At 31.5% G+C, this 13,168-nt stretch overlaps 1 pseudogene; it reads left to right on the top strand.

Annotated features, from left to right (window-relative positions):
* The first annotated feature begins 11,650 nt into the window (after positions 1 to 11,650).
* LOC149180921 (F-box/kelch-repeat protein At1g22040 pseudogene) lies at positions 11,651 to 12,940 on the top strand (annotated as a pseudogene).
* Positions 12,941 to 13,168: the final 228 nt, after the last annotated feature.

Raw genomic sequence — 13,168 nt, 5'->3', positions numbered from 1 at the left:
CTATAAGAGTAGCTATAATTTTATAAATGTCATTACAGAGGGAAATAGGTTAGAATACCTGAGGGTCTTATGATTTTGAGGTCTTAGGGATGAGACTAATAAAGGTGGAGTTTAGGCCAAGGTATACCTTTAGGTTTTGCCTTAATTCCTCCATGACATCCAGAATGTCTCTTCTCATGAACGACTAAGTGTCTTGGTGGAATTCTGCGGTGAACCCATCTGGCCCTAGGGCCTTATTTTTTTAAGCCTTTGATGATTTCTTCCCCTTCTTCAAGTGTTGCTTCTCTCATGAGGGCTATATTTTGATTTTGTGTGACCTTATGGGGTATATGTTGTGAGATTCTTTGAATTGCTTCTGCTCTATCTTCTTGAGGTTCTAATAGGAGGTCTCTGAAGTGATTTACTAAGAGCCCCTCCATCTCCTCATGTTGTGTTATGTAGTTCCCCTCTTCATCATTAAGTGATAATATTTTGTTGCTCTAGCATTGTTGGATCATGGCCTTTTGGAAGAACCGAGTGTTTCTCTCCCCTTCCCTTAACCAATTCACCCTCAACTTTTGTTTCCATATAATCTCTTCTTGCTTCCGCCTTTCATCTAGCTGGCTGATGATTTGTCCCTCTTCTATTGCTATCTCTTCATATCTCCCTTCCTGTATTACTTTTTGCTACACTTCCATCATCTTCTGATTTAATTGTTTTTGATCCTTCATGATGTGTATGAAGTCTTCTTTGTTCCATTCCTTCTCCTTCTTTCAATTTCTTTGGGTTTTAGTTGGAATGTATGCATACAATTCCTCCCTTGCTAGTCGATTTCTATCCACCAATGCTCAATTTCTATAACGAGAGCTAGGTCTCTAAGCCAGAAAGCTTCAAACTTGAAGGGTCAATTTTTTGGTTTTGCTTTTAAATCCACTTTCAGTTGAATCAGTCAGTGGTCTGATCCCATTCTAGGGAGAATAGATGCTTCTATGAATATATCTATGCTAATTACCAGTTCCAAGATTAGGAATCTATCCAATCTGGAGACAATTTGGTGATTCCCCCCTCTTCTATTGTTCCAGGTGTGCACCACATTTATGGTTGGGATGTCTACTAATTGTTGCTCTGCTATAGTGTCCCAAAAAAGCTTCATATTTGTGTCAGTTATCCTCATGCCTCCCATTTTTACCGCTAGTGATTTGATCATGTTGAAGTCACCTCCCACCACCCATAAGTCCTCCAGGTATAGGCTTCTCATTTTTGCTAGCTTTTGTAGAAAAGCCCTTTTTTCTCCTGGGATATGGGGTCCATAAACTCCTATGAGTAACACCCAATCTTTTGATCCAATGACACTCAACCATATTGAGAGGATTCTTGGGATGCTAACCCAATAATCAAACCATATTTCTCTTGGGTTCCATATGATCGTTAGCCATCCTACGCTACCATTAGCATCCTATCCAATAACCTGGTACTGGGGTTTGAATTTTTCAAAAATCTCTTTCAGTTTCCTTTCATTTATTTTCATCTCCTGAATGATCATTTTACTAGGTCTATATTTTGCCAATCTCTATTTAAGGTATTTATGTTTGGCTGTGCTTTTGAGGCCTCTTATATTCCATGTTGTAAAAATAATTTCAATAGTTTTGGGGGTTGTTGAAACACCTCTGATAGTGACACAACTCTCCCTAAGTTTACTAATAGTTCCCCCACCATCTGTATGGATTCGTTCATAGGACTTCTACCACTTTTCTTTCCCCCTTTTCCTAAGGTTCTTGGATCATGGCCTTGTCTGCCATGGGATCCTAAGTGTTTTGGTTGGGCTATGATGACCGATCATTGTTTTATCTTGTAATGTTGAAAGGTTTCTTTATAGATATGTTTTTGGTCCTCTGGAATGAAGCATTTGTCCACATGTCTCCACTCATTTAGCAGTCATTTCATCACTTTCTCTTCCACTCTAAGGTCTTCTTTCTAGGAGTTGATTTCCATTGGATTTTGCTCCACCATTTGCATGCTATTTTCCTCTCTTTGGTTTTCAGTTTCTTCTTGTCCCTTTTATTTATTTCCCTCATTCTCCTTCTTCTGTATGCATTCCATCTCCTTAGTGGCCTCCCCTCTCGTCTCCCTCATCTCATCTATCTGAAGGGTAGAAAATCTGTTATGGTTTCATTAGTCTACCTGATTTTTATATGCCTTCTCATTCCCTATTGGTTTCTAATTTCTTCTCTTTCTATGAATTTCTTGGAAACCATCACCATCCTCTCTTCCCATTCCCTCTCTTTCCTTCTTCCCATGCGATTGATTTTTTAGGTTTTTAAGCGGGCAAGCACAATAGAGGTGGTCGTATTCATGGAAACACCTCCATATGAATGGGATATTCTCGTAGTCTAGGGTTTGTTTCCATATCTCATCATGGTATTCTAACTCTATGTAGTCTCGTAGAAACTCAGTAATATTCATGTAAACATAGATTATTGCATAGGATGTGTACTTACCTTTTGTTGTCAAGTCTTCCACTTTAACAAAAGTGCCAACCGAGTTGCCTATTCCTTCCAGTATTTCTGGGTTCCAGAAGTCCATTGGTAGGCCGAAGAGTCGAACCCATATGGGTGTTGCCAACATCTTCTCCTGATTCAAGTTGTAGCACTCCTCCGAGTGTCTCATGAACAAGCTAGCACTGTTGAGGAAATATGACCCATATTCGAAAACCTTCTCCTTGTCTTCAAGGTTAGAAAAAAGAACTGAGAATAACCGTTTTACCCCCAACTTGAGGTTGATAGGCCCCTTTGGCTACCATCGTTACTGGATCAATTTAATCAATTCCTTCTTGGTAGGCCAGGCCCTAATAAACTTGCAGATCAGGGCATGATCCTTCATATATCCTTTGTATTCCTCTAGCTTGTTATTAGGTATTACAAATCGGGGCTTCTTGGTTTTTGTGGGTATACATTTTCCTCCCAGCCCATCTTGCCATTTAGCTCCCAGTACCGGTAAACCCTTCTCGTGATTTCCATTGCCTCTGGCGATGCCATGAAGACTTGCCTCCCTTGCAGGGATGTTTCGATGGGAGGGGATCTCTCCCCCCCTACCATCCCACTCATTCCTCTCTCAGTCTGAACCGTTGTTGTTTTTCGCCTGTCTTGTTGCAGGTCATGATGTCGCAAGTTTGTCAGGCACTACCCATGAGCCCAAACCCTAGCTGCTCCTGCTGCATCTCCTTAATCCTTCAATATTACTAAAAAATAATTTTTTTTTTAGTTATATGGAGGTTTATATTAAAAACGGTGTACCAAAGTTCTTTTTATTGAGGTTCTTCTATGGTGCAACAAAAAAACGCAATCTGGGCACTCGTGTAATTTGAAAAACTATAAAAAAAAACTCCATATTTCCTTTTGTAATGCTAAAGTATAAACCAATTTTTGTAGGTAATCTACTTACACACATATATAATTTTTTTACTTAAAGAAAATAAGTATTTAAATAAGTGTTAATGAAGATAAAAACATGTTTTATTATAGAAAACTTTTCCTTGTGTGAAACCCATATTAAAGCTTATACTGTAAGTCATAGAAATTACAGTAGTCAATTGTAACTAAGTATTTGTAAGCCATTGAAAATAGATAAAATTACAAAATTGCAGTATGCACCACTTGTTCACCAACACAAATACATAATAAAAAACTTACAAAACGAAAATGAGTAATTTTAGTCATTATGTTTTCCGGCAAATACCCTATTCTCTACAAAAATTCATAGTTCTAAAATCAATTCTCTACGCAATTTGCCCCCTACACATACTTCGTAATCCAAAACAGTAAATTGTCTTACAATGAATCATCATGATATTCCCCACTCTCGTACACATACCCCATCCGCCGTAAACATTCGTACGATATACGATTAGTAAATACGTAAAAGTATTATATTTTTTTGGAAAATTGATGGACATACCCGATCTTCCATACATTCAATGCTCCACAAAATGAAACATAATAACTCCACACAATGAAACATAATAATAATAATAGATTAACATTAGTAGTTCAACATTAATTTTCACATGCACCTCTCATTCATTTAAAAATTCCCTGTCCTAATAAAATATCCATATAATGAAATATACCACATAAACCACAGGCTAATATAAAATCAAATATCCACACAATTTCTCTCCCACACCTACTCATACTTCGTACAATAAACCTACATATTGTCTTATACAATACTAAAGTGGAAACCATTTTTTTAAGTAATCTACTTATAGACATATACAATTTGTTTACTTTATGCAAATAAGTATTTAAATAATCAAATCCCTATGCAATTGATCTCCCACACATACTTCGTACTCCACATAGTAAAAGCTCCGTATAACGAAACATAATAATATTCCTCACTCTCCCACACATACTCCATCTTTTGTAAACATTCATACGATATATGATCTGAAAATTTGTAAAAGTATTAGATTTGTTCGAAAAATCGACAAGCATATGCCATCTCCATACAGTAAAATATTCGGAAAATGAAACAAAATAATACTCCTCTTTCTCCTGCACATTCTTTCATACGAAAGATATTCATAATTCTCCTAAAAATACCATGTCCTAATTTCGTCTTTGTCGTAAAAGCCCAACACAGTAAAAGCTCTATATAATGAAATCTCCCCTAGATACCCTATCCCCCACAAAGATTCAATTCTAACACTAATGCTGAGAACAATATTGAATTATTTTATTAACAATAGTCTCTGCACACCTTCCTTTGCACACGCTTATTCTCCTACACATACCTTAGTATGATACATAATCATAGTTCTCCCAAAAGTACCTCATCCTACTTTCATCTTTGCCATAAAAGCTCAACACATTAGAATATCCGCACAATGAAATCTCCCACACATACCAAATCCTTTCCAAAGATTCAATTCTAACACTAATGCTCATAAAAATATTGAATTAATTGATTAATGCTAGCCTTCACACAAGTTCCTTTGCACACGCTTCTTCTTTTGTACACATTTCCTTCACACAACCACCTTCGAACAACCACATGCTACCTTTGCACAATGACCATTGTACAAGATTCACCTAATAACTTATAGTGAGGCCGAACTAGAAAGAGATCAACAAGCATAGTTTGATGTTGATCCGATATTGCAGATGAGGGTTGCATAGCATGGAAAAATCAAAGCATTGAAATTAACAATATTAATCATTTTGCAAAGATACCTAACTCGAAAATTAAAATATCTATGCACAACTGTGCACAATGGAAATTAAAAATATTAATCATTCTGTAAAGATCCATTGGTCTAAATTCAAAAGATTTATGCAACTACTCTCCTGCGAATACTTCATACTCAGCACACTAAAAAATACGAACAATGAAACATAATAATATTGTTTGTTTCCTCACGTATACCTCGTCCTTCACAAACATTCATATGATATGTGATTCGTAAATTCATAGAATTATCTCTACAATGACTTTCGTAGCTCTCTGCCACCCCCACCTGCATCAATTATGTTATCATGGGGAAGAGAAGTACTATAATAACGTTTATTTTATCATGGGGAAGAGAAGTACTATAATAGTGTCAGTGTTACTGTTAATGTCAAAATAGTAATGTCAGAGCAACCACCAATGGAATCACCACTTAGAAAATTAGATTTTTTAAATTTTAAAACCAATTGTTAGGCACTAACAAATACAAAAAAAAAACACTCTCCACTAGAGGAATTATGTTCCATGGAAAGATGCTTGGCCAATAGAAAATTAGGAATAAGATTTCGAAAGTTAAAAAGTTATTTTTGAATTCTTGTAAAAATAAACTAACTCTGCATTTTCCCAAAACTTTGGTTAAAATTACAAAAGTATAGCAAAATAATACATAGTCAATAAAATGCTATAACTTGTGACAAGGCAATGACTTATAATAAAAATTATTTACGAGAGAAATTACAACTTTCTCACCAATAAGCCTACTTCTTCTTCCTTAACTTTATTATCCCATGAGATAGATCATTATATAAACAAAATTTCACAATGTTTAAATTGTGAAAATAAACATGCTTAATATTTTAAAGTGACTAAAATTAGTTGTAAACTTTGTTTTTGTGTTTTGATATAATATTATTTTTATTTATTTTTTAATAAAATAAACAAATATATATATATATATATATATATATATATATATATATATATATTTTGTGTTATATTTGAGCTATTTTATAGTTTTTTATTTTTATTTTTAGTTTTTTATTTTTATTTATATTTAGTTTTATTTTTATTATATCAATTTTAAAAATATTTATAATAATATTTGAAATATTTTATATTTAGATTTTTTTAAATTTTTAAGGTTATTTATGTATGTATTAATTTTTTTTATACGAGTATTAGATCAACTTTAAAAACATTTATTATAATGATTAAGTTTTTATATCGTTAGTAATTAAATTTTAATATAAGATTCTAAAATATTATAAATACACATATAATTTATTATTATTTAATTTTGATTTAATGATATGTGTGTTATAAATTTGCTTGTAATTTTATTTCTAAGAAAAAATATAATTTAAATAAGTTTATTTTACATTAGTTTTATTTATTATTATTTTATATTTTTATTTTTTTAAATTAATTTTACATTATTATTATTTTTATTTTCTTTAGTACTTTGTTACAACCTCTCATTTTAACATCTCAATAATATATTATAAAAATTAATGTGTATAATCATTATACCACATATATATTATATAGTGAATTGTTATATAAAATATAAAAATCATCATTATCTAATCAAAATGTATATCTTTAAAATGAAGATAGGTTACTCTAAGTACAATATATTCTAGTATGGATTTTAACATTTTTTTATAATATACTATAAAATTAATGTGTATAATTATTATACCATAGACTATAAAAATTAGTGTGTATAATCATTATACCACATAAAACATAGTGAATTATTATATAAATTTAAAAAATCATTATTATCTAATGGAAATGTATATGTTTAAAATGAAGATATGCTATTTTACGTACTCTATAATTTAATTTACTATGGAGAAGAGACTTGTTATTTGTTTTATAATTTGATATGGAGAGGGGTTTTATCAATGAGTGGAAAACTTATGGTAACTCAGTGGTCAAATCAAGAATCGGACAACTAACTCATGCGTGTAGTTCATGGACCGTGAACTTATTTTTTAAAGGTAAGAAAAATGAGTTTCTAGAAAAACATATTTAGAAAATATTTTAGACCCCAGAAAATATTTTAGACCCCCAATATAGCTAGATGTTATAATACAAAATAATTAAACGTTAAAATATTTTAAAATTCTTATAGATATATGTAAAGTAAACCATTTAACTTTATAAATTGGGAAGGTATTTAATGCAGAATAATTAAATTTATAAATTGATAAAATATTATAATGCAAAATAATTACATTTTAGGAGACGTTACCATGCAAAATAATTAAGTAGTTTAAAAATTATAAGTAAACTATTCAATTTTTCTTATTTACAACAAAATTTGGAAATATTAAAAAAACTACCCTCAACCGATAATAATCGGCCTCATAAGACACACAAGATGAAAACCTACGTCACCTCAATTCTGAAGCGTCTTACACCATTCAAACGGAGAAATGACGGCATAACGCTAAAAACCGAGAATTCATGATATATGAGCCTCGATTGGAGTTTTGGTTTACAAAATTTCAATCCATCCTGCTTGATTCGGGAACATTTTATTTTAAAGTTGCCGTTGTTTGCCTATTCTTCGCTTTGAAATAATCTTTAGATATCATCGTTGTTTTGCTTTCGTTGTTTAGATATCATCGAGGTTAGAGTGCACCTGTTTATATATTAAGGTTGGTAGGATTTGTCCAGAAATCATTGAGATTTCTTTGTTAAATTTGGTTTCTAAGCAAGTTCAATGTCTCGGAGATTTAAAATTCATACATATCTCTTACTATATTTTTTCATTTTCAACCGGAGTAGGTGTCGTCTCTGTGTTTTTATTTTCTATTTTGAAAAGGTTACTTCCAGGTCTGCTTCTCTGAAATGGATAATATATAACGTGAATTCATAGTTTGCTCATCAAACAACTTTTATACTAATGGCATTGAAACAGCCATATATATTGGACTTCACTTTTTTATCACAGAACCAAGAAGATTTCAATTATACCACACAAGTATCCTACATTAGGGAAGTGCATGCGTTGGATTGAATTTTCACAGCAAATCTTGACCAGAAAATATTGGCCTGTGCCTCTAATCTTATTTCATCACAGGTGAAGTAAGTGTTTTTGTTGTGATTAATTTTTTGACGGAATGGTTTTGCTAGATGTGTAATCTAAATTTATTTATAAGGTGAAAATATTAAAGTTTTTTTAATTATAATTTACACTATTTATTTAGTTTTCATTAAATTTGGTAATATTTAATAAAAATAGCTTTGTCGAGTCAGAGGTTTATTTAAAGGCTTATTTAGAGGCTTATTTTACATGTCAGTGTGAAGGCCATGGGTAAGTAAGTTTATCTTTTGAAAATAAAAATAAAATATTCTGTAAATAGAAAAGCAATGCATGCTATAATAATAATAGAACAGAAACTCTCTATCTAGATGACTTAATATAATATCATGTTAAATAATTCGGAATAAAAAAATAAGTGACTAAGATGTTTAAATTTTATAATTTTCAAAAACACTTTGACATATGATATAACTCCATATATATCTATCTATATATATAAAAAAATGTTAAAAAAAATATTTTAATGTTGTATAGAATAAAGTAAACAATGTTGGTTATGAATAAAATATTTTAATATGAATTATTATTGAATTATATTTAAAAATATATTAATAACAAAAAATCCCAATTTAATGTGTGGTCATAAAATGTTTCAATAGACATGTTATAATCCATATAACATTCAAATATACAATTTAAACAATAAAAATTACACCTTTTGTTTTTGCTCTTTAAAATAAATTTGCACCCTCCTTTAGAGAGGACTTTAGAGAGGAGAGAGCTAGGGTTAGAGAGATGGAATGTAGAGTGCTAGGAAATGTTTGCACTTCCAAGGATTTGATCCATCTATGCCCATGCTAGATTCCGTGTTAAATAGATCTAGTTTAATTCCAAGTGAGAGAAACAATATCACATGTTTTAATTATCATTATTATGTATATGTTTGAGATAAACTTGGTATTTTGAAATTTACATTATATTTTTTTGTTTCACATGACCATATTATTATTTTTTTAATTTATTGAATAGTTTTAATGTATTTTTGAATAATTTGTATGTATCTGTACACTCACAAAGAAACAAATATAGATCCATTTAAATACCAAAAATCATTATTCCATACTTAAGCAAGTGTTAAATACCAATTATATATATGTAAGTGTATGATATGACCAAACTGATATAATGCTCACCTCAATTTGTAAGTATTTCCCCTGCCCAAAACATAATAAAACTCTCGAGTATATCAATAAGAGTGGAGATTTAGAAGACGGGATTTCATCATTCAAAAAAAGAGTTATGTACACGGATTTCGGTTTAAAGGGTTGCTTATTTAGGCAAGAATTTTAGGCACACGTGTGGGTTATGTTTACTCTTGTGGGCGTCTGAAAATAGATTTCTCAATGGTTATTAGAAACCACGAGTCCGTTCTCCTTTGCTGATTCTTTTTCCATAATCTATGTTACCATGCGATGATTATCATGTAATTTTTTTCTCATGGACATAGAGTATGGTTTTGGTAAAGACTTGACCGTTTTGAATATTTTTATCATGTTAACTGCATTGAGTGTTTTTATTAGTTTTTATTGATTTTTCTTGGCTTTTTAATTTTACGGTAGGATTTTCGACTTTTATTTATTTTTATTTTACTTTATTTACTATTTTTTATTTTTTTTATTTGATTTTAGTATTATTATTAATTATTTGTGTTTTTATTCGTTAATAATGTCTTGACTTTTATTTATATTTCTTTATTCTATATTCTATCGTTTGACTTTGATTGTTTGTTTTTTATTAATATTTATGTTTTTAGATTATTTTTATTTAATATTATTTTATGTTAATAATTATTATAAATTATAATATTATTATTTATAAACTAGTTATTATTATAAGGGTTATAAGAATATTATTTGATGTTAATAATTATTACTTAAATATTATTATTCATAAACTAGTTGTTATAGTAGTTATATGATTTTTTGGTCTTTACATGATCTTCTACTTAAGCATCTACTATAGTGTGTATATTCATCTAGTCTTGATAATGAACCACACTAGCTAGTTTCTAATCAGTAAGAATTTTTTTTTCTTATAAATTTTTTACCAAAAAACCTCTTCTTAATATAATAGATCACAAAAACTCTAAAGATTTCCCGTACCCAAAACATAATAAAACAATCGATTATATCAATAAAAATGAAGATTTAAAAGAAGGGATTTCATCATTAAAAAAGAGATATGTACAATGTACACGGATTTCATTTTAAAGGGTTGCTTATTTAGGCAACAATTTTAGGCACATGTTTGGGTTATGTTTACTCTTGTCGGCATCTGAAAATAGATTTCTCAATATTGATGGTAGGATTTTACATTTTTATTTATTTTTATTTTAAGTTATTTATTTTTTAAGTTTCATTTTAGTTTCCATTAATTATTATTTTAGTTTTTGATTCATTAATAAAGTTTGGATTCTTCTTTATATTTTTTTATTTTATTTAGAGTTTATAGTTTGACTTTGATTGTTTGTTTCTTATTAATATTTATGTTTTTCAATTTTTTTATTTAATATTTTTTTTTATGTTAATAATTATTATAAATTATAATATTATTATTCATAAACTCGTTATTATTATAAGGGTTATAGGAATATTATTTGATGTTAATAATTATTATTAAAATATTATTATTCATAAATTAGCTGTTATCGTTTGGTCTCTATATGATCCTCGATTAAAGCCTCTGTCATAATATGCATATTCATCTAGTCTTGATGATGAATCACACTAATTAATTTGAAATGAGTAAGAAAATTTTTCTCTTATATAATTTTTAGGGGAAATAACTCTTCTTAAGATAATATAAATCAGAGAAATTCCAAGAAATAACTCTTCTTAAGATAATATAAATCAGAGAAATTCCAATTATTTCAAGTGCTCGAAACATAATAAAACAGTCGATTATATCGATAAAAATGAGGATTTAAAAGAAGGGATTTCATCCTTCAAAAATATTATGTACACAGATTTGAGTTTAAAGGGTTGCTTATTTAGGAAACAATTTTTGGCACATGTGTGGGTTATGTTTACTCTTGTGGGCGTTTGAAAATAGATTTCTCAATGGTTATTAGAAACGACGAGTCCGTTCTTGTTTCCTTATTGTTTTTCCATAATTACGTCGTAAGGCATTCCCTCTGAGATGAACTTTCCTGTGGTCTTTGCTGTCATCGTTATCGTCCATCTGATTTGATGTTAGACGATTCGAATAATTGCTACCGTTGGATCAAATATCCGGTTTCCATAACCAATAACTTTTCAAACTACCCAGCGCTTGCAATACTCACGGAACCATTGTTTCTCTCTCATCTTCGGCAACTGCAGAAGCATGTCAGAGATTGAGGTGAAGGTGGAGCGTTATGGAGAAAAGAGATCGGTACTCACGGAACCATTGTTTCTCTCTCATCTTCGGCAACTGCAGAAACATGTCAGAGATTGTCGTGAAGGTGGAGCGTTATGGAGAAAAGAGATCGGTTTCTCTGAAGAATGACTATACATTTTGATGAAAGACGAAGAGGAAAAGCTCATCTGGAATGATTTGGATCTGTTATCAGCTAAATGGCACAGCTTGCCACCTATGCCGGCTTTTATATATGACGAGGAATTCAATCAAGCTACGGGATGGAGTTTATGGAATGCAATGGGAGCATCGGGTTACAGGCTAACAGGTTTTGTGAGGGGCTGGTTTGGACGGAAAGATTCTCTAGATAGAACAACTTTTTGTTGTTGTGCCATAGGGGCCATTAATGGATGCCTCTATGTTCTGGGAGGGTTTGCTAAAGCATCTGCTCTCAAATCCATCTGGCGTTATGATCCTCGAATAAATGCATGGACAAAATTCGCACCTATGACCACTGCAAGGGCTTATTGTAAAACAGCTTTCCTGAACAACAAGCTTTATGTGGTAGGTGGACTAAATAGGGGCAGAGGTGGATTGACTCCACTTCAGTAGGCAGAGGTTTATGATCCTGTTACAAATACCTGGGCCCAAATTCCAAACATGCCATTTGCACGAGCTCAAGTTCTACTCGCAGCTTTTTTGGCAAATATGCTAAAACCAGTTGCTACTGGAATGATATCATTTAGAGGAAAACTATGTGTACCACGGAGCTTATATTCGTGGCATTTATTTGTAGATGTTCGTGGTGAAGCCTATGATCCTGCTACTGATTCTTGGCTGGAGATACCAAACGGTATGGGAGATGGTTGGCCTGCAAGGCAGGCAGGGACAAAATTAAGCATTGTGGTGGATGGTAACTTGTATGCGTTGGATCCTTCTAGTTCATTAGACAACGGTAAGATTAAAATGTATGATACCCAGGAAGATACATGGAAAGTCATTTTGAGGAAAGTACCTGTTGTAGATTACACAGATTCAGAGTCACCTTACCTACTAGCTGGATTCTTGGGAAAACTTCATGTTATTACGAAAGACATTAGCGACAATGTCGCTATTTTGCCGGCTGACACAAGCGAAGGTGCAGTTACATCATCTTCATCGTCATCGACCTTCGATCCTTCTACTAGTATTTCTGATTCTGAGGTTGATAGGAAGAGCATTGCTAGTCGACATTTTGGCTTTATTGAGCTAGTTAGCTGTCAGGTCCTTCAGATCTAACACCAAGGTTAACATTTATTTTTCTTCCATGTTGTTGTTACTTTGTAAATATTATGAAAAGAGAGCTGCTCAGGGTAGCACGATTCACTGTATGGGGCTATTTTTTAACTCGAAACCCCGTTTTTCACAACCATTCATTGCTTTGTCTCTCTAAGAGTTTACATCTCTTACTGAAACAATTGATTAATATTGTACAACTCTTCTGCCAACACCTTATATGGATATCTT

This window comes from Pinus tabuliformis, chromosome 3_2 (genome assembly GCF_031772625.1).
Source record: "Pinus tabuliformis cultivar Carrire ecotype Pingquan chromosome 3_2, CPIR1, whole genome shotgun sequence".
In the NCBI taxonomy this organism is placed as follows: Eukaryota; Viridiplantae; Streptophyta; class Pinopsida; order Pinales; family Pinaceae; genus Pinus; species Pinus tabuliformis.
Note: the sequence above shows the minus strand (reverse complement) of the source record. Positions and strands in the feature narration are given on the sequence as shown.